Source organism: Olea europaea, chromosome 7, assembly GCF_002742605.1.
Source record: "Olea europaea var. sylvestris chromosome 7, O_europaea_v1, whole genome shotgun sequence".
Lineage (NCBI taxonomy): Eukaryota > Viridiplantae > Streptophyta > Magnoliopsida > Lamiales > Oleaceae > Olea > Olea europaea.
In genome coordinates this window covers 11,877,587-11,903,988 of record NC_036243.1, presented here as the reverse complement: position 1 = coordinate 11,903,988, position 26,402 = coordinate 11,877,587, and the positions used below count along the sequence as shown (strand labels likewise).

The following is a 26,402-nucleotide window of genomic DNA, read 5'->3' as shown; positions in this document are numbered from 1 at the left end:
AAAATCAAAATTCAAGTATTTTAGAGAAACTTGTTAAATTAGAAAAAATACCATCTAAAGTAGATTTAACAAAAATAAAAAGATTCTTTTTAATTTTTATAAATCTAAAGAAATTGAAATAACATCTACGTCAAGTGTAGAAAAAGATTTAAAAGTTTTAACAAATATATTAGAAAATTTAAGTTTTAAAGAAACAGGAAAAGAGAAAGTAACTAGAAAATTACCTAAAAAATATAAATTTCTAAGATGAGTACAAATCCTTTCTTAGGAAGATCTAGAACAATAAATGAAATTAATAGAAATAATGAAGAAGTATCCACATCTAGAAGAAGTACTTCAAGTGTAGAAATATAATAGAAAGAGTTTTGAATAGATCAATACAATATAATCAAAATATAGAAGAAATCATAGACCCTTAACAAGATTATTTAAGATTTTAGACTAATGGATTAAGAATTCTTAACCCAGAAATATTATATAACAGAGGAATTTTTGAAACAAGAACATAATTTTTCAGACATAGTAGAGAAATATCAGTTCAGTGTATAAGAAATCAAGTAAGAAAATTAAATTTAATATCAGAAGATTCTAAAAAAGAATTAAAAAAGAAAAATTTTAGACTTATGCATTTAGGATTAATAGTCATAGGAATAAAATGATTAATGAGAAAAAATTTAGGATGTAAGATCTTAGTTACTATATATGATTAAAGAATTAATAATATAGATAAGAGTATGATTGCTAGCACAGAAGTTGATATGAATAATAATAATGAAATAATTTATTGTAATCCAGATTTTCTATTAACAATTAAAGATTTTTCAGAAAAGATTAAAATAGGAATTCAAACTAAAGGATATGAAGAGGTAGAAAGTGAAGACAATTTATTAATTAGTATAGGATTTTTAGGAAGATGTTCAAATAACTCCCAAACAAAATATAAAATTTACATAGATAAAGTAGTAAATTTAATGAGTAGTAAAGGAATTAATATGGTTAAACTCAAAGAATATTCATCAGAACAGTTAGCAGGATTAGAATGGGATATGGAGAAATTTTTAGAAAATCAAGAAACAATTATAGCACCACAGGAAGCATTAACCTATAAAGATATTCATGGAAGAACTAGTTTAATATTTTTAAATTATAATCAAGTACAAAAACAAAATAATTTTGAAGAAGAATCTAATCTAGAAGAAGAACAAGATGAATCATATCAAGATCAAGTACACATAGAATTAATGGATGAAGAATTTGATAAAATAATTTATCCAAAAGAATTAGGAATGAATTTAGATAAAAAAGAATTATTAGAACTTGAAGATCAAATGTATATTAATAAAATGATAAAAGAATCGGAATATTTATATTATAACCAAGAACAGAGTATAAGAATAGGAATTATAAAAAAAGATAATGATTCAGAAAATTCGGATTTAAGTTATACAAAAGAACTTATGGAAGATTCAAATACATATAGAACTTTTGGAGATACTCCTTTTGATAAAACAATTAAATATGAAGCAATGATTTATGGTGGAGGACTTCCCCCAAGATGAGCTTATCCTTTATATAATAACACAGAAGAAAAATATATAGCAAAAGGAAGTGAAAGACCCTTAGAAAAGAAAATAGAATTTCAATCAGACCATAAAGTACAAATTCAAATTTTAAATATTACAGCACATGATCCACAAACATGGAATAATGTAATAGATGTATGGAAGAATATTATAATAGACCATTATATTAGAAATTTTCAAGAAATGGAAGCTTTAAATATGTATGGATATTTAGAAACATTTTTAGGAGAAAGTGTAAAAATTATGTGGGAAGCATTTAAATTAGAAAAGAAAAAAGAATTTGAACAATTAGTTAATATAGGAAGTAATCCATATAATTTTGTTAATAAAATATAGATATTAATAACAGGTGCAGACCCAAATTCAGGACATATGATTATACAAAGAAAAGCTATGAGAGATTTAGAACAACTTAGTCATTATAAATGGACTAAAGGAAGATATGTTAAAATTTTTTTAAATGAATATCATTATTTAACTTCAATATTAGGAAATACATTTAATCAAGATATTGATAATAAATTATTTTATAAATTACCAGGACCATTAGGATTAGAAATTACAGACAAATGGCATAATTTAGTATCAGTAAAAGAAGAACCAGAAAAACAATGGAGTATAGGACAAAGAATATAACATGTAATAAGAGGCCTAGAAGATAAATGTGTAGAATTACAAATTCAAAAACAATTAAAGAAGACAGATTATAAATTTTGTAAAGATATTTTTCTCCACAAACTTATGGAGCTACTAGCTCTAGAAAAAATAAATATAGTAATAAAAAAAGAAAATATAAGAGACCTTTTAAGAAAATATATTTTCTAAGAAAATCTAATAAAAAAAATCATATTTAGATAAAAAAAGACATGTTAGAAAATTTAAACCAGAAAGAACCTATAAAAATAGATTTAGTTGTTATGTTTGTAATAATAATGAGCATTTATCTAAGACTTGTCAAAAAAGAATAAATAATTATGATAAAAAGAGCACATTAATAGAATGTACTAATGAAGATTTAATACAATTAGATGAATATATTTCAGATAAAAAATCTATTTATAGTATTATATCAATAGAGGATAAAAATTTAGAAGAAAATAAGGAATCTGATTATTAAATAATATATGAATTCTCAAATTTAAGAATACAAGAAGAATCAGAAGAAGAATTTAATTTAATGAATAATTTAATAATAGAATGTTTATATAATTGGCAAAAATATAAAGGAGTAGATAATATAGCTTGTTATTTATGTAATTGGTATCCAGTAAGAAAACTTAGAGTTAAATGTTTAGAATGTTATAAAGAAGCATGTATAAAGTGCTTAGAAGAAAAAACCTTATTGAAAAAGAAGAAATTAATACAGAAATTTTAAGAGAGAAAATTGAAATTTCAGAAATAAAAGTTCTTAGAAAAAGAATAGAAAGTCTAGAAGAAATGCAAAAATTAATAATAAATAAAATAGAAATAATAGAACATAATAATAAAGGTAAAACAATAGAAATAGAAGAACAAAGTTAAAATAAAGAATCTGTTCAGGTAATATGTAATCCAGAAAAACATAAAAGTATTAAGGTAAAATGTTACATAAGAATAGAATAATATGAAATAAAGTGTTTAGGATTAATAGACTCAGGATGTAGTAATTGTATAATTAATAAAAAATTAATACCAAAACAATACATAATACATTCAGAAAAACCAATAGAAGCACAACAAATGGATGGAGAATTATATACTTACACAGAATTATTATAATCAAATAGCAAAATTAGTTTTGAAACAAATTATGGTAAAAGTATAGAATATACTTTACCTAAAGAATCTGTATGGGTTAGACCTTTAAATATTAAAGATACCGATTTTATTATAGGATTAAGTTTTTTATTAAAAGACAATGGAAGTATTACAATTACTAAAGACTTCTTACATTTACAAAAACATACATTATTTACACTAACACAGACAAATTATTTCCTATCAGAGTGTTGGAAGTACTAGTAGCAATTGTAAGTGTGAAAAAAAAGAGAATGTCAATTACTAGAAGAAGATGAAATAGAAAAATAAGATAGTTTAGAAGAATTTGATTCTGATGATGAAATAGATTTTGGAATTATAGAATTAGTAGATAATGAAAAAATTTATGATATGTTAATAACAGAACAAGAAATAAAAAATTTAATATCTAGATTAGAAAAGATAGAAATAATAGGAGAAAATGTTTTAAAATATTGAGAAAAAGATAAAATATTATGTGAATTAAAAATTAAAAACCCAGAATATATCATTAAAACTAAGAATATAGAAGCCACAAATTTAGACTTAGAAAATTTTAAAATACATATAAAAGAACTTTTAGAATTAGGAGTGATTAGGAAATCAGAAAGTCCTCATAGATCAGCAGCCTTTATTGTTAGAAAACATTCAGAAATTGTTAGGGGAAAAAGTAGAATGATAATTAATTATAAAAGATTTAATGATAATACTATAGATGATACTTACAATATACCAAACAAAACAGTTTTAATAAATAAAATACAAGACTGTAAAATTTTTTAGTAAATTTGATTTAAAATCAGGATTTTGGCAAGTAAAAATGCACCCATAAAGTATTAAATATACAGCTTTTACTTGTCCAGAAGGACATTTTGAATGGCTTGTAATGCCATTTAGAATTAAAAATGCACCTAGTATTTTTCAAAGAAAAATGAAAAATATTTTTAATAAACATAGTAAGCTTGTAATAGTATATATAGATGATATTTTAGTATTCAGCAAAAATAGAAGAGAACACAGAGGACATTTACAAATAGTTTTTTCAGAATTTATTAAACACGGTCTAATAATTAGTAAAAAGAAAATGATTTTATTTAAAGAATTTATAAATTTTTTAAGAGTTAATATAGGAGAATGAAAAATTAAGTTACAACCTCATATAACTCAGAAAGTTTTAGAATTTTTAGATAAACTTGAAGATTTAAAACAAATTCAAAAATTCTTAGGATTAGTAAATTATGCTAGACCATTTATACAAGATTTAGGAAAAATTGCAGGACCTCTTTATGCAAAGACCTCTCCTACAAGACAAAATTTTTTTAATCAAGAAGATATAAAATTAGTACAACAAATAAAAGAAAAAATCAAAACTTTACCAGAATTGGCCATGCCATTAGATTTAGAATATTTAATTATAGAAACATATGGAAGTATGATAGGATGGGGAGCTATATTAATATGCAAGCTTAATAAATATACTGATAAAAGTACATAAAGAATTTGTAGATATAATAGTGAAAATTATAGAGAAAAAAGAAATTTAAGCAGTATAGATACAGAATTATTAGCCATAAATTATGCATTAGATAGTTTTGAATTATTTATTATAGTTAAGAAAGAAATAACTATAAGAACAGATTGTGTTACCATAGTCTCTTGTGTGAATAAAATGAAAATAGATTAAAAAAAAGTAGTAGGAGAATATGATTAAATTTTATAGACAGAATTACAAATACAGGAATTAATATAGAATTTGAGCATATTAAAGGTAGTGATAATAAAGTAGCAAATATTTTAAGTAGAATAATAATATATAGAAATTATTAAAATTGTTTAACATGATTTTGTTACACAGATGTCCAGACCAAGACCTTTAAAACCAGGAATTCCACCAGGGAATTCATTTGCATCAAATTCTTTACCACAGATTCCATTTAATCAGAACAAACCAATGTTACAAGATAGACTAAGGTTTGAAAACCAAGAACTAATAGTTTTTCCAAATAGTAATATTTCTTTTAAAATTTTACCTCATATTTCTTTATCTAGAGAAGAAAAATGTATTTTAGATAAATTATGGATTTCATATAATAAGAATCCAAAAGATCAGAAATATTTTCTTGCATGCATGAATGCATTATCAGAATATTTTAGTCAGAACAAGTAAAGATTTAAATTTTATGTTGTTATTAAAGGTAAAACACCATGAATTTTCCATTTTTGGATAGAAGTTTTAGACTGTATTAAAAATTTTCCAGACCCTCCTTATAAAGGTTTTACAAATTTTCAAGAAACTGTAGACACAGCAAGATAACATTTAGGAATAAATTTTTATTTATCTCATTTTTTAAAAAATTACTCTGATCCTTCATTAGACTTCTCTTCAAGTAAAGATCAGAATATTTTTTGCCAACACTGTGAGTGTATGCAAAAAAATTATAAAATTATTAATGAAGCCAACTAGAACCTTTCATTAGAAAGAACCCAACTCCAAAAGAAAGTGGCCCAACTAGAAAAAGAGATTTTGGATTTAAAAGTTCATTACCCAAAAGGTACTATGGAGCCCAAAAAGTCCATAGCTAGTCCAGCCCAAACGGTAGTTGGTAAAGACCTATCAAATCCGTTTAAGGTTATGAACTTACCAAAAGTTCAACAGACTCAGGGGACTATTGATTCCTCTACTAAATCAGATAATCAGATTCAACAGACTAATAAATCTGTTACTGACAAAAGTAAAGAGATTTGGGATCTTTTAGAACAATCCAGTGGAAAATTTGATTATTTAGTAAAATATAGTCCATCAGAACATTTTTCAAATAACCCAAATCTTTCACAAACCCAAGAAATTCAGTCCAGTGAAAAAAAGGGAAAAATGATTGTTCAAGATAGCCAAGAACTTTTTCAAGATGCACAAAACTCCAATCAAGATAATGTTTCCTTAGAAAAGATTTTTGAAAAAATAGAAGAATTTCAGAAATAATCCAAAAAAGAAGAAGGAACTTCTTCAAAAAAAAAGAAAAATATTAAGAAGAAGAAAAATGATGAAGAATTGAAAGAACAAATTAAAGAAGCAGTAAATCAAACATTTGAGACAACTTTAAAAAAAAACCATGGAGAAGAAAAAGAAATTGCAGAATGCCCAGATCAAAAGAAAAAAGATGAAGCCAGTCCTTCCAGACTTTCAGACGAAGATCCACAGAATGAAGGATACAATAATTCAGACAGTGGGATGTCATTTTCATCATTAGCACGCCATAATCTCAGCACATAATAAGATCTCTAATAATTCAGGAAAAGACAAAGTTTGCTAGAAGAAAAGTTGAAGAATCTTTGCTATAGACTTTTTAAATAATTAGAAAAGATGTCGGGATTTTTTCAAAAGAAAGATTCCCACTTAAGTTATTTTAGACACTTGTTAGACATTTGATTTGCCAGAAGCTTCTTGGTAAAGTGAGTGCATTTCTCATTAAGGGTAGAATAGACTTTTTTCTCCCAAGAATTTTTCTATTTAAAGAGACAGTTTCATTTGGTTTAGGCAGAAGTTTACAACCTGTGTACTCTCTGCTATCTAAAAAACATTTGAAACCTCTCCTTCAGAAAAATTCTCAATCCAAAAATATTGTACAGCGAAAATACTCTTGTGAATATTTAAGGTATTCCTTTGTTCTTTAAAAGTTTTTATTTATAACTTTAGGGACTTCTCGAAAGGGAAATCCTTAGTTGTAAATTTCTAAGATGAATTTATAAATTTCTGATTTATGATTTATGTTATGAAGTAAATATTTTTATGTTTCTTTATTGAATATTTAATTTGTTTTCATTTCATCTTATGCATATAATAAAAGCATAACTTGATTTTCAGAAGCCATACTGTTTTTAGATTAATCCTGAGTGACCCAAATAAGTGAAAACTATTGGCTGGAGTGATCCAGATTTAGGAATGTTGAGGCAGCACCAGGACCAAACAAATCTCTTCCTTTGGCTAAAGAGTATGTCATTTTTCACTCATTAACTGCATATTTCGTATTCAGAACTTGAATTTCTAAGCTGAAATATGCAATAAAGCATATAACAAAAATTGTCAGGTCTCAAATTTATTTACAAATATGTACTATAGGTGTTTTATGATTGACTGAAAACAACGATTGACTTTGTAGTATATGCTTACCGTGGGGAATGAATTTTGAAATAGTGAGTTTTTTGAAGACTGTGCGATTAAAAAGTAGGAAAAATTTTGGGTTTACATGTAAAATATTTTATTGTAAGAATATATGGTAAATAAAGAGTTTGAGGAAAAAAGAGTTCCGTAAAAATGATTGTTAAACAAAGGTTAAATGAAAAATGTGAGTGTTGGGTTATTCTAAAACGTATAACAGCAAACACACAAAGCAAATACCCAAAAAAACATAAACCATAAACCGTAAAAGCAAAAACACAGGTTTATTGACCCAGTTCACCCGTAAATGGCCTAATTTGGGGGCCTCGGGAATAGATCCTGTTCCACTACTGCAAGATAACCTTCCAAGAGAGCAAAATGTACATCAACCTCTCAAAAACAAAGTCGATTTTGATCATCTATCATAAAGATCTCCAAAACCATATAATAACCCTTTTGTTCTTAACCCTAAATTTTAGATTCACAACTAGAAAAACCAACTGAGACACAACCAGGCCACAGGCTACTGTAGCAAGGGCCTTTTACAGGGTTAATCCCAAAGTTACATTATAATCTGAGTATCTTCAAACCAAAAAAATAGAGAAGAGAAGAAGTTGTACCGCACAAAGGAGAGAGAGAGAGAGAGAGAGAGAGAGAGAGAGAAGGAGGGAATTCTGGAAGCCACTCAATGAATCGTGTCTCAAAAACCAAGGGTCAAAGAAGATTTAATTGGACCAAAATGATCTCCATTGTCCATTATATTAATGGTCCAGATTTCGCCCAAAGAAGCACAACTCTCGCCAAGTCAAGAAGGGAAATTGGGGGTTGCCAAATCAGCCTTCCACCATCCAAAGGCCTCAAGTGTCAATTGTCAGAAATAACACTTGTTTTAAAGTGTTTTTGAAAAGCACACTCCTTTCATTTCTTCACCTTAGTTCTCAATAACACTTGCTCTTTGGTTGCTAAAATTGCACATGGAACATTCAGTTTATCATCATTGCTCGGTACTTGTAAAAGAATTTAACCTGTGTCAATATGAAGCAAAGTTAAACAGGACTTGGACTTACCAACAAATACAACCTTTGTCCCCATCCCTGAGGAATTTTTATCAGTATGTACTTTAACCAGATTAACTTCACCTGTAGAGATTTTATCTCTAATGAAATGATACTTGACCTCAATATATTTTGACCTTTCATGATAGATAGGGTTCTTACTAAGTATAGTACACTTTGATTGTCTGTGAAAATAGGGGGAATATCATACAAGAAGTTCAATTTATTCAAGATTCCTTTTAACCATAGACATTCTTTTACAGCATCAGTGATAGCAACATATTCAGCCTCAGTGTTGGACAGTATTACCATCGATTGCAATTGTGATTTCCAAGTTATGCAATAGTTGCCAAGTGTAAAAAATAGGCGGTAGTGGATTTCCTGTTATCTCTATCCCTAGCAAAATCAGCATCTACATATCCCTTTAAAGTTGGTTTATCAATTCTTTTTTCATACACAAGGCCCAGATTTAAAGTACCACCAATGTATCTTAATAACCATTTCAAATTAGCCCAATGGGGCTTACCAGGATTGGACATAAATTTGCTTAAAAAACTAATTGCATAAGCTAAATCAGGTCTGGTTGTTATCATAGAGAGCATAACCGAGCCTATAGCATTAGCATAAGGTATGTTCTTCATTTCCTTTAATTCCTCTTCAATTTTAGGAGAGTGTGCACTAGAGAGGTTCATGTAAGCAGCCAAAGGTTCATTAACAGATTTTGTTCTTTTCATTCCAAATTTAGTTTTCACCTTATTTATGTAGGCTTCTTGTGAAATAACTAATTTATTTTCAGATCTATCCCTGGTTATAACCATTCCCAAAATCTTTTTGGCACTCACTAAATCATTCATATCAAATTCAGAATTCAAGAGATCTTTCATTCTTATAATTTCAGATTTACTTAAACTTGCTAAGAGCGTGTCATCTACATACAGTAGCAAATAAACCTCACATCTTCTCTTAGAGTTATTGTAGTACAAATAGGCATCATACTAACTTCTCTTAAAGCCTATCTTGAGTACATATAAGTCAAATTTTTTGTACCACTGTCTGGGACTTTGTTTGAATCCATACAGTAATCTTTCTAACTTGCACACACTGTTTGTTTTGCCCTTCGACTTTTTCCTTCACCTTACAGCCTTAAAGTTGACACATGTAAATATCCTCCTCCAATTCCCCGTGTATGAATACTGTTTTAAGATCAAGTGTTCTAGTTCCCAGTTGAACTGAACAATCAATGCAAAAATCAGCCTAATGGTTTTATATTTGATCACATGAGAAAATATTTCATTGTAATCTATTCCCTCATTTTGTGTAAATCCCTTAGCAACCAATTTAGCCTTATATCTAGGAGGGTCATTAGGATTAGTACCTTCTTTGAATTTGTAAATCCATTTACATCGCACTATCTTATGATCTTTGGGTTTATTAACCAACTTCCACGTTTTATTTTCCATCAAGGATTTCATTTCCTATTCCATGGCTTTTTTCCAATTTTAAGATTTTGGGCCATTCATAGCTTCTTCAAAAGAAGCTGGTTCAGAACATTCAATAGCCTCACCAGACACTAAGGCAAAATTAGTCAGGTTTTGGGATCATATCTTGGGTTAGGTTTTCTTTCCCTTCTCTCCCTATCCTTGGTCAATTGGTAATCTTGGATACAGGTATCATTAGTTGAAATGTTAGGTTCTTCAACATCTATACCACCTCGAGGTTCAATCACCTCAACTATTTCAGGTTCGGGTACATGTTCCTGTTGTTCTACCAAGGTGTTTTCTCTTTCACTTTCTTCAATATGAGATAGGTTGAATTTAGTCAACTTCACCTCACTATGAACACCTTTATCATGTCCAAATTCGATTACTTCATTAGTTTTTTGTTTTAGGCATGGCATTTCACTTTCATTGAAGACCACATCTCTACTATTTATAATTTTTATGCCAGGTTTACCCAAAACCCACAACATGTAGCCTTTTGCCCCTTCAAGATACCCTAACATAACACATTTAACTACTCTAGGTTCTAATTTTCTCTCTAACTGGTGCGAATAAGCAGCACAACCAAATACTCTTAAGTGTGTCAAGTTTGGAGGTTTCCCCGTCCATAGTTCTTGTGGGGATTTGAAGTCCACAGAACTTGATGGAGACCATTGATTAAGTATGCAGTATTACTAACTGCTTCTGCCCGGAAACCTTTGGCCAAACTTGAACTAATGAGCATACACCTGACCTTATTCATCAGTGTTCTATTCATCCTCTCTGCAGTCCTATGTCTCATTATTCCCTTTTGCTTACAATAGTTGACAAACTCAAAGTTACAAAACTCAAGACCATTATCAGTCCTCAAAGTTTTCAGTTTCTTATCTAAGTGGTTCTCAACTATCTTCAGCCAAGTTCTAAACCTCTGGAATGTTTCAGATTTCTCCTTTAAAGGATAAACCCGAACTTTCCTGGAATAATCATCCACAAGTGACAAAAAATACTTGTTACTCCCAAAAATGGGATGTTTTTCAAGTCCCCACAAGTCTGCATGAACATAGTCCAATAGCCTATTGGTACTATGAGAACTTACTTCAAAGCTTACCCTATGTGACTTTCCTAGAAAATAGGTTTCACAGATATTTACAGGTTCAGTTTCATCATTTCCAAGTAATTTTTGGTTACTTAGGAACTTTAAAACTTTATTGCCAACGTGACCCAACCTATTGTGCCATAACTCTAATTTATTTGCTGTAAAGTTGAACAGACTGAAATCAGGCACATGTATTGTATTACCTTCAAGATAGTACAATCCATTCCTTTTTGGTCCTTTCATGACAATTAATAATCCCTTAATTATTTTCGGGACTTTGTTGTTAGATTTAAACACATATCCCTCATCTTCAAAAACCTCTAAAGATATTAGGTTTCTTTTAAGATTGAGAACATATGTGACATCCTTGAGTGGTCTTACAATGCCATCATGCATTTTGATGGCAATGTCACCAATCCCAACAACAGCATGAGAATTATTATCCCCCATATAAACTTTCCTAGGTTCTATATCTTTGTAATTATAAAACTAAGATTTTATGGGACTTATATGAAAGGTAAAACCAGAATCAAATATCAAATCTTTATTAATTTCATCACTGGTTACTGTCATCACATGTAGGCTATCAAGTTCAGGTCGACTAGTGGCATTATTTAACTCCCCATTGTTCTGATCTTTTTGTTTTTTCTTCTAGTAAAAACAATCCCTCTTAAAATGTCCTAATTTTCCACAGTGGTAACACTTTTTATTACCCTTGTCTCTTGATTTTAATCTTCATTTTGATTTTCCTCTCAACTTTTTATGTTGAAGCCCATTTTCTCTTTTCTCTGGTCTTCCCTAACAAACATGCTCTCCTCTCTAGCGCTAGACCTAGGTTCTTTCCTTACTTCTAACTCTCTAGCTCTCAAGGCATCTATCACTATAGTTTGTGTCAATTTATCCCTAGAATACTTTATAGCATTTCTGACATTTTTATGTGATTCAGGTAAAGAGTTAAGTAAACTCACAGCAAGATCTTCATCATCAAACTTCTCATCATTGTGAGCTAAACTCTTAACAATAATACTAAAGTCACTTAGGTTCGTTTCTAAGTCCTTTCCTTGATCCACTCTGAAACTAAATAACTTTTTCAAATGTAAATTTTATTTGGCAAAGTTTTAGTCAGAAACATGTTATCAATAAATCTCTAGCAGTTTTAGATTCATCCATTTGTCTAACAATGTTATCAGATAAGTGCAAAATTATTGAGCTATATGCAATTTCATTCATCTCTTCAATTTTAGTTGGTTTAGCTTTAAGTTCTACAGAAAATGTTGCAGGATCATCAAGGGCTTTAGCAACCTTTTGCTGGACTAGAATGACCCTCATTTTTTGCATCCAAATTGAGTAGGCCCCTTTTCTATCGAATTGCGATAATTCGACCTTTGAACCTATTATAGGTTCTGTAAAAGGGTGGCCTGAACTCAAGGACATGGTATAAAACTATCAAGCAGAAGAAATTTTTCAATATTCAGAAATTAAAGCAGAAATATACAGAATGTAAACTGGAATTGTATCAGTGTTACTCAATTGAAACAAAGGTAACAATTATGCTAAAGAAATTGCACAATATGATCAAGAAGCTCATGAACACAACAGATCACTATATGCAAGTCAGACTTAGGTTCTTGACAAAAACAGTTCAATTGTTTTTGAGAAACACACTCCTTTCGGTGAGGAAGTTCATTCATCTGTAATTTAATGATGGTCATGCATGTGTAGAGTTTGCATTGTTTAATTAATTATCCACCTATCTTTCAATGTGCAAAACCTTGATCCTAGCTGCATCTATAAGTTATCTAATACTTGAAAAAAATTATAGAGTGGATATGCGTGAGCTGATTGGTAAGAAAGGAGAAGAGGCCTTGCAAAATATTGGCTTCACCGGGCAAATGGTGTCAATGGGACACCAAGCATGTGGTGCCCTTGAGCTTTGGAATTATCCCAACTGGTTTAGGGATGTCATTCCCCAAGATGTAGATGGTAGAGATCGGCACGACCCTGTCGACTTACCAGCTCTCGAAAGAATGTATAACATAAATATCTGCAATGCATAAATATTTATTACTTAATGAATCTTGATCTTTGGAAGTCAGGTTAACAATTAATGAGGTCTAGGTGAAGCTAATGCAAATAATTGGCTGCAGTTTACAGGGACAGAGAAAGAAGTGTTGCCAGATACAATGATTTCAGGAGGTCCCTACTATTGATTCCCATTTCCAAATGGGATGATCTTACAGATGATAATGAAGCTGTCCAAACCCTTTGAGAGTTCCACGGTGACGATGTGGAGGAGCTTGACCTTCTCGTTGGTCTCATGGCCGAAAAAAAAGATAAGAGGATTTGCTATTAGCGAGACGGCCTTTATAATTTTCCTCCTCATGGCATCAAGGTATAATTTATTTCCTTCTATTATTTGCTATCTAACATAATTGGTGCTACAACATCAGTTTAGATGGTAATAAGTGATACGTTCAATGAAAGGTAGAATTAAGTTATCTATTTAATTATACCTCTTATTTAATGCCACGTTAGTGTCACCTGAACTGGTATTTTAACATAAGTGGATTGCTCATTAAATTAGTGATAAAACTAAAATTTATACGTATGTCAATGGTGTTTGTTGTGGTTTGTATCTTACATGTATATATTAAACAGAGAATTAAATGCAGGAGATTAGAGGCGGATAGATTTTTCACGAGTGATTTTAATGAAGAGATGTACACAAAGAAATGGGTGGAATGGGTAAACACAACTGAAATCCTGAAAGACGTGTTAGATCGACATTACCCTGAGATGACGAAGAAATGGATGAACTCAAGCAGTGCATTTTCAGTATGGGATTCTGCACCAGAACCATACAATCCCATTCCCCTCTATCTTCGAGTTCCTCACTGAATTATCAAGTGGAACAACTTTTGCTTTAAGCAATAAAAATGTCTTAATTTGATTTTTGTTTTTGCTTCGAGTTATGGATTTTATAAAATGAATAATGTGATTACAGTTGATTTGTGAAAGAATGTACTATACAAATAAAACAGTTGATTTGAGCATATATGAACTTTATTTGGTAATTGGCTTCCCGGTGTTAAAAACTTGTCTTCGTTTGATGTATAAATTGGCTTCAGCGAAACTTGTTTCTTCATCATCGGGATTAAATGTAACTATAAGCGATTTTAAGGATGAGACTGACTTGAATGTTACAGTCCACTGAGAAGATTCTATGGAAGGCACCGAATGCTAACCTATAAAAGCTCAATGTTGACATAAAAACAAAGGAAGGACACTACTTCTTTCACTACTAGAAGGGTAGGCAACGGAGACAAAATTATTGTGATGAATGACTTCCGTTACTATTGCCAACGCATTAACATCAAATTAGCATTAAATTATTATTTTATTATTTTGAAAAATAAGTATTTGATTAATGACGGAATTTTCAACGAAAGACTTCCGTTGGTCCAATTACATTGCTAATCCGTTGGTAAAAAATTAAATAATAAATGAAATAATTTATCAGCGGATCTTCCAACGAATAATTCCTTTGAAAACTTTATAAAAGGTAAAATAAACACGAACATAAACAATTTGTTGGTAAACATTTGAAGTAAAGTTAAAACTTATTAAATAATTAACAATGAAAAAAAGTTTGTCTATCTTTTTTTTTTTTGAGATATGAATATCTATTAGACAATTTTCTAGGGCTTGACATGGCATGGTTCAATTCTAAAGACACTACAAGAATTTTTTGTATTTTCTTTCTAAAATATACTTGTAGGGAAATGTTCTTATTTGCGAAAAAATATTCGCAGGCAAAAAAATTTTGTAGACAAATTTGTGAGCAAACATTGAGGCTACGAGATATGTAAAAGACAGCAAATTTTTGAAATTTGTAAGCTAAAATTTTTTTTCGACGAGCAATCTGGAGACTAATACACTACGTCATGTAAGTTTTTTCCCAAGAAAATTATTCGTCTACTAAAGTTTATTTCACCCACGAAACGATTTCATTTTTCCCTACAAACTATGTCGTGGGTTGTCTCATGTTTTTGCCTTCAATTAATTTTTGTGTGGAAATAATATTATAGGCTAAAATATATACTTTTTTCCCAACAATTTAAAAATTATGGTAACATGATATAGATTATTTTGTGGGCTAAACCTAGTTTTTATCTACAAATTCGTGGAAAAAGCATATTTGCAAGCTGTTACAAAATAATTTATAGGGAGAAAATAAATTATTTTTAAATATTTTATTTGTTATTTATATTATAGTAATTTTTTTAAACCTTAATCAAAATAATATAAAGATAAAAAAGGACAATAAATTAATTAAGATATATAGTATCAATCAATAAAATATTGAATCTAAAATATTTGATTAAAACACAAACTAAAACCATTCACCAAGTGTGGTTACATCTAATTTTAAAAAGAGTATAGCAAACATACTCTATATCTATTATTATGAAAAGCATAACTCTTCATCCTCGTGAGATTCTAATATTGTTTCTCATTCCATTTTTATACATAATGATCTTATAAAAGGATTGCCTAATATTCTACTACCAGCTACAATTTATTTTCCTTTATCCATTACATATAAATCCACTTGGTCTTCTTATACCTAGCAACTGGATTCTTTAGTTTTTCTAAATCTAAATTGTTTAACTTATTTATTAAATGACTAAGACTTGTTTAGGAGTATCTATTGATTTTTCTTTTTCTAATTAATATTCTACTTTCTAACTTGTCTGACCTAATTTTTTTAGTAAATTATTATAATTTTTCTTGTAATTTTTCAATCTGTTTTAGAGATTTTTCTTAAGGAATTTTTTTTTATCTATTTCACTTGTGTTGCAAACCTTCTTTTTTAATATTTCACTTCTGATTTTTAATATATTCTAAATTATTTTCTAAAGTCCTTATGCTTTTTAAAATTATATTTTGTAATACAAATTCTAAATTTTTATTGCTTGTTGAGATATTTCTTTATAAGCTTTCCCCTAGATTTAATATTAAATTTACAATACTCTTTAATTGTCTATCTTCATAATGTAAAATATCTTTAAAATTTTTATCAAAGATACAAATTAAATAGGCTGTGTCTAAACAATTTTTTTTTTTTTTTTAGATTTTCTCGAAGATATAAATTTAAATAATCTACTCTTTTCATGAAATACACGATCAAGCTCTAATACCAGTCCGGTTAATAAAAATTGCAATTGACGGAATTGGAACTGACGGTATAGTTTAATTTTAGAGGTTGATAGCATTTATTATTTGGTTTAAAAATTTCTTTACATGAATTGATAGTTTGAAGAAGTCTTTGTAATTAATATTTGATTGGAAAAAAGTCTTTAATTGAATTTATAGTTTGAAAAAAACTCTTTGTAATTAATATTTTTGCCTTTCGGTCTTTTTATCTTTTTCTTCTCCTACAATCCTCAACATCTTTTATGAAGAAATTTTGACACTAAGAGATAGAATGCTCAGTAATTTGCCACTTGATATGTAAAGAGGAATCACCTCTATTTCTATCTATTATGGATAATATGTGTCTACCTAAAAAGATTAATCTACCAATCTTTTGTTTTTCTAAACAAATATTTGTAAACTCATAAAAACTTTCTATTGAACAATAAGCAGTGTAGAGCAAGTATATTTATCTGGTGGCAGTTTATCTAGTGGGGGACATAGACTTTTTTTGTTAGTGGGGCACACTTAAACTTCCTAAAAAGTGACGAAAAAATTGAGATATTTGATTATTACAATGGTTCTCTACGACATCGTAGAAAATATTCTCTCGACTGTAGCAATAGCAACGGGAATAAACATCGCTAGTGTCACAAACTTGTAGTCCTAATTCACTTCCAAGTGCAATAAAATTTCAAATAATTTCACTTAGACTTTCAATTGCAACTTAGGCTCACATTAAAGTGCATAAAATAATAATTTAGTTTAAAATCTTTAGCCATTCATAAATCACCTATTCTAGGGGTTGGAGTACCGGAGTAGGGGTCGCTTCTAGAACAACAACCAAATCATAGAAGACAACTATTTAGTACTCAGACGACTTTTCATACTTTTTCATTAACGAAAAATGTTACTATTTTTCGTTAAATTGATTGAATTCTAATATAATTATGTGGAGTGTTGTAAGTCTTGTGACTGTTGTCATAAGTAAAATCAAAACAATATAATTTACAGAGACACGACTGTTTGTAGTCTGTAGACTCTGTAAGGCTTTACTATCCTTGGGTCTTTAAGAAGTGGATGGCTATGACGACTGACGGAGGAGGCAACTGTCAACGACGGGACCAGGATGGTTGAATCGACAGCGAATGGTGGATGACTTTGAGTCTTGAGTTGCTGGCAATACTCAAGTCAAGAGAGGATTAGGAAAAGGTTCAAGTGAGACGGACATTACGGATGGAACGGTTGGTCTTCCTTTTCAAATTTCAATTGCAGTTTACATTGGGATGGGACTCTATTTTCTAATGAACACATATTAAAAAAAAAAAAAATTCAAACTTGGTGGGTCATTTGACCCACCAGGACTCACTGTGGGTCCGCCCCTGTATTTATCTAATTCGATAAATTTAATAAAAATTTCTAAAACAGTGTATTCATAATGGTCTTTTCCAGAGAACTATATCGTTCGACAAATTAATTTCTTTACAAGTTTTTTCTCTCAATATTTTTTAACTCTCTTTTAGCTTTTTTCTTGACCTATAAAAAGGCTCAAGTCTGTAGCCAAAAAAGAATTTTCATCATGTAAAAAAAGGCTTAAACAACCTTCCTCGCTTGGGAAACAACATAGCCTACTTAGCTTAGAGGATTGCTACTACATCCTTAGGCCACGGAATCCATAATAGAAAAAGCTAAGAACGTCAAAAATATTAAGCATTGAAGATTTTGAAAAACATGTTTTAAAACAAAAATTATTATACATTGAGGAAAATAATTGCTTACTAGGTGTTTCCTCTTTCAAAATTTTCTTGAAAATTAAATGAAGTAAAAGAGAATTATAAAGCAAAAGGAAGTAAAGAAGAACTTATTTTTATTAGAAGAATTCTTGCTGTGAAGTTTGCAAGAGTTGAGTGTTTTTTGAATATACGTGCTATATCGTGTGTTGTAACTTAAGTTGCATGTTCTGTCGTATCTATTCATTAGAATTTATGAGGAAGTAGTTGCAGATACATCTCATCTATTTCTTATAGATGTTCTTTGAAAAAGTAAATAAAATTGTATAACTTTATTTACTTAGAGCTCAGGATTTACTCTTCTAACGTAAAAGTATAATTAATGTTAGATCGCATTTTATTATGCTCTTCGAGATCAAGTAAAATCTTACTAAAATATTGATAAATAATATTGTGCTACTTCAGAAGCAACAATATTTTATAATAGAAAGTTTAAAATTAATTAAATTATAACTGCCGAACAATAAACTAGAAGAAAGAAAATATATAATGATTATACTTCTTTTCATTTGTCCATTATTCACATTTTTATACAACTCTTACCTATATTTCAAGATTACTCTCAAATCTTTTTCATTCAAATGCTTTGAACTCGTGTAATATCTACTTTCCAGTCTCTCAAAAAATTTTCGGTCCTGACTAAGTAAAACTTTTAAATAAACATTTCCCACATTAAAATTGAAAATAGAAGACATCTACGCATCAAAAACCTGTAACCCATAGTAATTATTAAAAAATGCAAATTCACTAGATCCCACTGCCCTCAATTTACAGTAACAGATCTCAATCACATTCAAAAATTCCCCTTTCCAATTGTTGACTGTGTTAATAAAAAATAAATAAAAAATAAAAATGTTGAACCCCAACTTTGAGAGCTCCCACCGTCCCGCCCCTGGAGCATCGTGAGGGAGGTAAATTGTGGGGTGTGCCCCAGTAGGTCAGGAAACAAGAGTTTGCCCGTACACTCGTGCCCATAAAGAGTTCAATTCCATATATCAGGAATCGAACCCTCACACTGCGACTGTCAGTAAGGTTAAGATTACCTCACACCTGTCCTATGCACAAGAAAGTGTATACGTATATCTATGGTTGTATGAATATGTAGAGAGAGGGGAGAAGTGGATGTCAAGTGAATATGAGTGATTTGACGGCTGTAAATCATATGTGGTCACTTTCTTGTAGAGAGAACATATGGATAAGACTTAAGAGGGAGACAGAATTATGGAGATGCATGAAAAAAATTCGTGCAGATGAATGGAAAGAAATCCGTGTGCAGAGAAATATTATTATGTTTTGGAGAGAAATCATGCTGAAAACATATTATAAAAATGGAGAAAAAAATATGGAGAAATACTTCTATGCATATTATTAAGAATCAAGATTCCATATTTATAAGGTTTAAAATAAGAGTTACAATTGAAATTAAATAAATTTTCTAGATTGATATAACTTATCTTTGTAACATGATAATATTAAATAATATTAAATAATTATCTCATTATTTTACAATAATATGAATAATGTTATCAACAAATTATAATTTTTCGGACAACAAAATATAACTTCATTCATCAATCAAACCGGCAAAATCTTCAAAGAAAGAAATTCAGGAATACAACTTGTCCATGAAAATAAAAACCTTTCTATCATAGCGTGCGATGCTAATAAGTGGGTTACCTTATTCCCATTTCACATAATAAACTGACACGTGCCACAATTTAAGTATTGTAGTAGAGTATAACGTGATTTTTATTATAAACGTATGATGTCAATTAACAAATAGTAAATGAAATTAAGAGTTCGTATTGTATTTTCTACAATGACTAACTATATATTTAACAATACCTAACTTCTATTTGTGTAAAAACGATTAAAAGTAATTTTAATTATTATCTCAAATATTATAAGCCTAACAAAATTATTAAAAAGTGCACAAGTATCAAGTAGGGTTTTAAACAATTAGGGTTTTAACATATATAGGAAAAAGTGTTATGAAGTCACTGTAGTTATATCCCCTAATCTCGCTCTCTCAAGTTCAATTCAAAAGTCGTATTAGATCAAATTTACTAATTAAATTAATTTATTTCTCTTGAGTTCAAATTAATTTTTTTTTTTACAAGTCAACTCATTATATCTCAATCCTGCCTAATCAAGGCAACTCACTCTATATCTATGTGAATCAAAATAAGCCTCATATTAAACACATTAAATAAAATGACCGCAACAATCATAAAAGTATAACTCCACATTTTATCTAATTGTTGAGTTTGAAATTGAAGTAAATCTTCCTAATTACCTTGAAACAATGAGCATTAATTCAGTCAGTAACTAATTCTTTTAGAGAGGAGCAAGTTTAGAGCTACAACTAGATTTATAAATCCGCCATTCCAACTGTAGAAAGCAAATTTTTTGTCGTCCATATTTTTAACATATTTTTCAGTAAAATTTTTCGAAAAAGTATTTCATCATAATTATTTTCACCAATTTTAAGTACTTTTTTTAAGTTTATCTCAATATGTACTAAGCAGCTAGGTTTATTTTCCCCACTTGTGGTCCAGTGCAAGTTCTTTGATCGAAGCTGCAGACTAACTATTCCACCAAAACGAAACGATTTTTTTTATGAAATTTGGTGTATATATAAGTGGGCGTGAAGGGTTTTGGATTCAACAACTCCTCATTTAGTAAACATACATTTTTTTGATCATGGAACTCATCAAATCCATTCTCCTTAAACCTTTCCACAGTTTTATCCATAAAGATTTTCATGAAGTTGTAGCAAGAATGACCCTTATGGATAGATTTATCTTTCTCGTAAGTTTGCTGAACTTGTTTGTTTTTGCTCGCCTAAAGAGTACTAAAACATGATTTGGTGTCTTTTAAATTATACAAGTTTTAAAGACTTGCTTGTCTGTGGTTGTCTTAAAATTAAAAACATGACTTGGGATGGTCGTTGTTTTTACTCAAATATTTAGTATTACATTTAAAATTTGCTCGTCTCGAAAGTAAGAGCAACAAAACTTAAGATTTTGGTCTTTGCTAATTGTCTGGTATTTAGAGCCAAGGACGTAGTCAGCATCCGACGAGCCGTTGCAGTTGCCCATGCTGGCTTAGTCCAAATTTTTTTCCCTATATTGGGCGACCGTCTAGCGGCCACCCATTCCTACCAGGATTCACATGTAATCACTTGAATATCCGTATCCGCCGCTGGCCACTAGAATTTCATAATTTGGTCTTCCTTTTTCTCATCTTATGATTTCAAAATTTCAAAACTATGCTAAATTTGTTGTCTATGCTTGCTTCACGATTAATAGCAACAATACTTAAGGTGATATGTTCTATTAATGACGAGAAAAAATATAGATGGCTCGGCCTGACCTCCAGCTAAAAAAATTGCACAAAATTATAATCTTTTTCATACATATTCTGCATGCAGATTATTCACTTCATCGACAAGTTAGCTATATGGCACAGGTTACCTGTGCTCTTAGGTCTGATATACCTGGCCCTGCGTCGGCATCTTCACCAAGAGTACAACTTGTTAAACGTTGGAAAATCACCAGTCGGCGTACGATATAATCCAGCTGATTTTCCTTTCAGAACAGCTGATGGAATGTTCAATGATCCCTTCAATGAAGGTGCAGGCAGTGAGGATTCGTTCTTTGGCCGGAATGTCCTTCCTGTTGATCAAAAAAAGAAGGTGCTCTTTTATGTTAATTTTAGTTCATTTAACGAAAACAAATATTGATACGTTAAGTTTCATTACTATACAAGGAATTAATAACGTAAATAGTTTCGATGTTTTTAAACTCAAAATTATTTTGGGAAAATTAAAGAAATGGTAAAAACTTATACGAATTCTTGATTTATTATTTTAATAAAATACCGAGAATTTGAAGAAACTCTAGAAACTTTTAAAATCGAAAAATAGAAAAAAATTTAATATCTTATGTCAATTAAAAATTATAAAAACTGAAAAATTTGAGGCAGATTAATTTGAGAACTTAGGATGAACCTGTTATTATTAACTGATTTTTTCTGTGACTGACTGCATAAGTGAGTGGCGTGTCGAATTATAATATTGATTTGATTGTTATATGTTAATTTTAATATTCAATTAATGTTAAATAGATTTCTTTAAATTAATATTAATCAATTGGTTATTTTACTTCATTTTTTGTTGACCTGTTTATATATATCGAATCAAATAATCAATCTAATGCTTTCAAATTAACCAATAATTCGTCTCTATGCCTTCCCATAAGGATTGAGTAGTTTTAGAAAAAAATATTTATATTTTGAATTGATTCAATGTTATCAAATTAATCAAGTATTTGACTCTATGCCTTGCCATGAAGACTGGAAACAAAAAAGGCACCGTGAATGGTTTTGATACCTTAATTTTGGAAAGAATTGACCGACCACAAATAATTTTGTTTTGTTGCAGCTAATGAAACCAGACCCCATAGTTGTGTCTACAAAGCTGCTGGCACGTAGAAAATACATTGATACAGGAAAGCAATTCAATGTAATTGCGGCTTCTTGGATACAATTTATGATTCATGACTGGATTGATCATTTAGAGAACACTGATCAACAGGAAATATGCAAAATCATTATTTAATCTCAAACAAATCTTGATTCATTTCATTTGTTCTTGTTGATGTTTAATGACTAAATACTTGTAGGTTGAACTGGTTGCTCCCAAAGAGGTGGCCAGTCAATGTCCTCTCAAATCATTCAAATTCTACAAGTCGAAGGAGGTCTCGACCGAGCATGGCTATTATGGTATCGGCACCGGCTATTTGAACCGCCGAACAGCTTGGTGGTAAGATTTTCTATTTTGGAAGGTCATAAATTCTCTAGTCTAAGCATATGGTTATGTCACGTCAAGGACAAATGGAGTGGGGACAACTTTTAGCTTAGCCCAGAGCTACCCAAGGCCCAATTAAATATTAAAAAGTTTAAAAATGAAAATTTGAGGTAAATATAATTTGTTTTAATGGATTTTTTTTTAAGTATTAGTCTAGTATAGCTTTTATTTATTTATTTATTTATTTTTAATCCCCTCTGGCTCCGCTGCTCTGTCCCTGGGTCACTTGCAAGGACGGAGTCAGGGGGTAATAATTCATTTATTTATTTATTTTGGGAACTAGATTGATACATAAGTTTACCTATAAAATTATAAATGGACATCTCCGTCGGTCCCTAGTCTTGAACGCCCATGACAACCTATATCACTACTTGAAAAAAAGTTATTGAACACCTGTTTGGTTTGGATAAAAAATAGATTTTTAGTAGATTTCAACAAAAGTTTGTGACATCCATGGATAAAAAATTGATAAAAATTGTGAGTCCAATAAAAAATGTAGTTAAAAATAATTTAGGAAAAATGAGTTTCAAGAAATGAATGTCAAGGGGTTTAGCTTCATTAGAATAATCTCCATGTCTAGTAAAATTTTCACCACATATCCGATTCACAAATCACATGATCAATTTTGATTTTCTAAATATTTATTTTTATTTGATTCTCACTTCCACATAATAAATAAATATATGAAGGGATGGGGGTGCTATATATGGTAGCAATGCAGAAACTTTACAGAAAGTAAGGACTTTCAAGGATGGAAAGCTCAAGATTTCAAATAATGGCCTTCTTCCTCATGAAGATGGCCAAGTTATTTCTGGTGATGTTCGTAATATATGGGCTGGTCTCTCCACATTCCAAGCCCTGTTTGTCGAGGAACACAATGCAGTCTGCGATGGCTAGAAGGTGTTCGAAAATTTACCCATTCACATCATAAATATATCGACCCAAATATTTGCTTATTCTCAGCAGATTATTATTTATACGTACTGAACTTTCTCACTTATGGGTTGTAGAAGGAATACCCTGATTTGAAGGACGAGGAACTGTATCTCCATTCAAGGCTGGTGACTTCAGCTGTGATTGCAAAAGTTCACACAATTGATTGGACGGTTGAGCTTCTAAAGACTGACATGTTACGTGCTGGAATGCGTGGAAATTGGTAAATCAACTTCTTAGTATCTATGAAATTATACAAGAATAAAGCTGTGCAAACAAATGAATTGTACAGGGCAGTCTACGGGTGCTGAGATGACAACACTTATTGGCTATTTTAACTTTAATTTTTGTTCGAACTCTAATGAAATGTTGCCATCTGGAAAATCCATTAATATTGGTACATGTAGCATTGGTCATAAGACAAACAAAATGATTTAGATTAGTTACACAAAATGATCACAAGGAGGAATACTAAACTTGTTCTGTCACACATGTAAGGTTATAAATCGGGGCAAAATTTCTCAAATCTACTTCTACACTAAATGTCGGTTCTATGTTTATATGTAGCATGGCAATTGACATGGGAGTTAAGGGCTGTGTCCAGGGGCCTACCCATTAAGGGCCCAGTAGGTGCAGTTGATCCCATTGAATTTTCAAAAACTTTAATATGGGCCTTTTGTAAATTTAAGTTTTCAGATTTTTTTTTTTTTTTTTTTTTTTTTTTGGTTTCTTTCACAATTTGTTTTGGCCAACTTTCTATCCCGCCCCCCTGAAATATAATCTTGGGTCTACTCCTGGGTGTTTCATGTTTAACTAGTTCTTGCAACGTTTCAAATATAAATTACAGTTTTTGGAATCTAAAATTATGATAGATCATATTTAATTTTGTGGCTTTTGTTTTATGAAGGTATGGATTGCTAGGGAAGAAGTTTAAAGATACATTTGGACATGTTGGAGGAGCCATATTGAGCGGTCTTGTGGGATTAAAGAAGCCTAACAATCATGGCATCCCATATTCGTTGACTGAGGAATTTGTGAGTGTTTATAGGATGCACGGCCTCTTACCAGATACTCTTCTTCTTAGGAATGTCAATGCAGCTACAGGACCAAACAAATCTCCTCCTTTGGCTAACGAGTATGTCATTTTTCACTCATTAACCGCATATTTCTTATGCTGAACTTGAATTTCAAGGCCGAAATATGCAATCAAATTATCTAACAAAAATTTTCAGTTCTCAAATTTATGTACGAATATGTACCCAAAGTGCTTTATGATTGACTGAAAACAACGATTGACTTTGTAGTATATGCTTACAATATTAAGCCCCTGTTTGACAACAATAAAAAAGAGTTTTTTTTTAATACTTTTTTTTTGGGAAAATGAGTTTTGAAATAGTGATTGTTTCAAAAAATGTACGATTAAAAAGTAGGAAAAATTTTAGATTTACGTGCAGAATTTTTTATTGTGAAAATGTACGGTAAATAAAGAGTTTGAGGAAAAAAAGAGTTTTGCAAAAATGGTTGTCAAACAAAGGTTAAATGACAAATGTGAGGATATTACTCCTCAATCACAATCTTCCTATAGCATGCCAATGCCAATCACGTAATTGAAGGAGGCTAATTTACGATTTTCATTTCATTGTAAATTATTGATTTGTATTCCATTTATACTATCTTATAAAGCTCTATATAATGCAATACGATACACCACTGAAATTAAGGTGGATTTTAATCATTCTTATCGTATCAGAGCCAAGTGGTTTAACATACATATCACATATCCTGTTCTTCTTCTTTTTCCTTTCATGGCTTTTGAAACTTCTGCCACCCTTCTTCCTTTCAATACCTTAATTCACATGATCACCATTAAACTTTCCTCCTCAAATTATCTTCTCTGGAAAGCCCAACTCCTCCCTCTTTTTGAAAGTCAAGAATTATTAAGACATGTTGATGGCACACTTGTGCAGCCCCCAAAACTTGACACTACCACTTTTCTCACGCCAAGTGACAAATACCTAGCATGGAAAGCTATTGATCAGCGTCGCCTTAGTTTGTTACTTTCCTCTCTCACAGAAGAAGCCATGGCTGAGGTAGTTGGCCTCTCCACCGCACGAGACGTGTGGCTGGCACTAGAAAATGCATTTAGCCATCGTTCTAAAGTTCGAGAACTACGCCTTAAGGATGACTTGCAATTAATGAAACGTGGCAATAGATAGGTTGTTGAGTATGCCCGTTCCTTCAAAGCAATTTGTGATCAACTACATGCAATTGGTTGTCCAGTTGATGGTACTGACAAGGTGCACTAGTTTCTCCGCGGGCTCGGTACTGATTTCTCTAGTTTCTCCACAGCACAAATGGCCGTCTCAAAGGCTAAAAGTTTTGAAATTTTTCAGAAATCCCTTGACTCATCTTCTCCAGCAGCGACAGCCTTTACTGTCACAAAAAATTCCACCCATCGTGGTGGCTCTT

General features: G+C 30.5%; 2 pseudogenes; both read left to right on the top strand.

Annotated features, from left to right (window-relative positions):
* Positions 1-12,973: 12,973 nt before the first annotated feature.
* On the top strand, positions 12,974-14,222 carry LOC111397897 (annotated as a pseudogene).
* Positions 14,223-20,798: 6,576 nt separating this feature from the next.
* LOC111397004 overlaps positions 20,799-26,402 on the top strand; it is a 10,364-nt pseudogene continuing 4,760 nt past the window's right edge.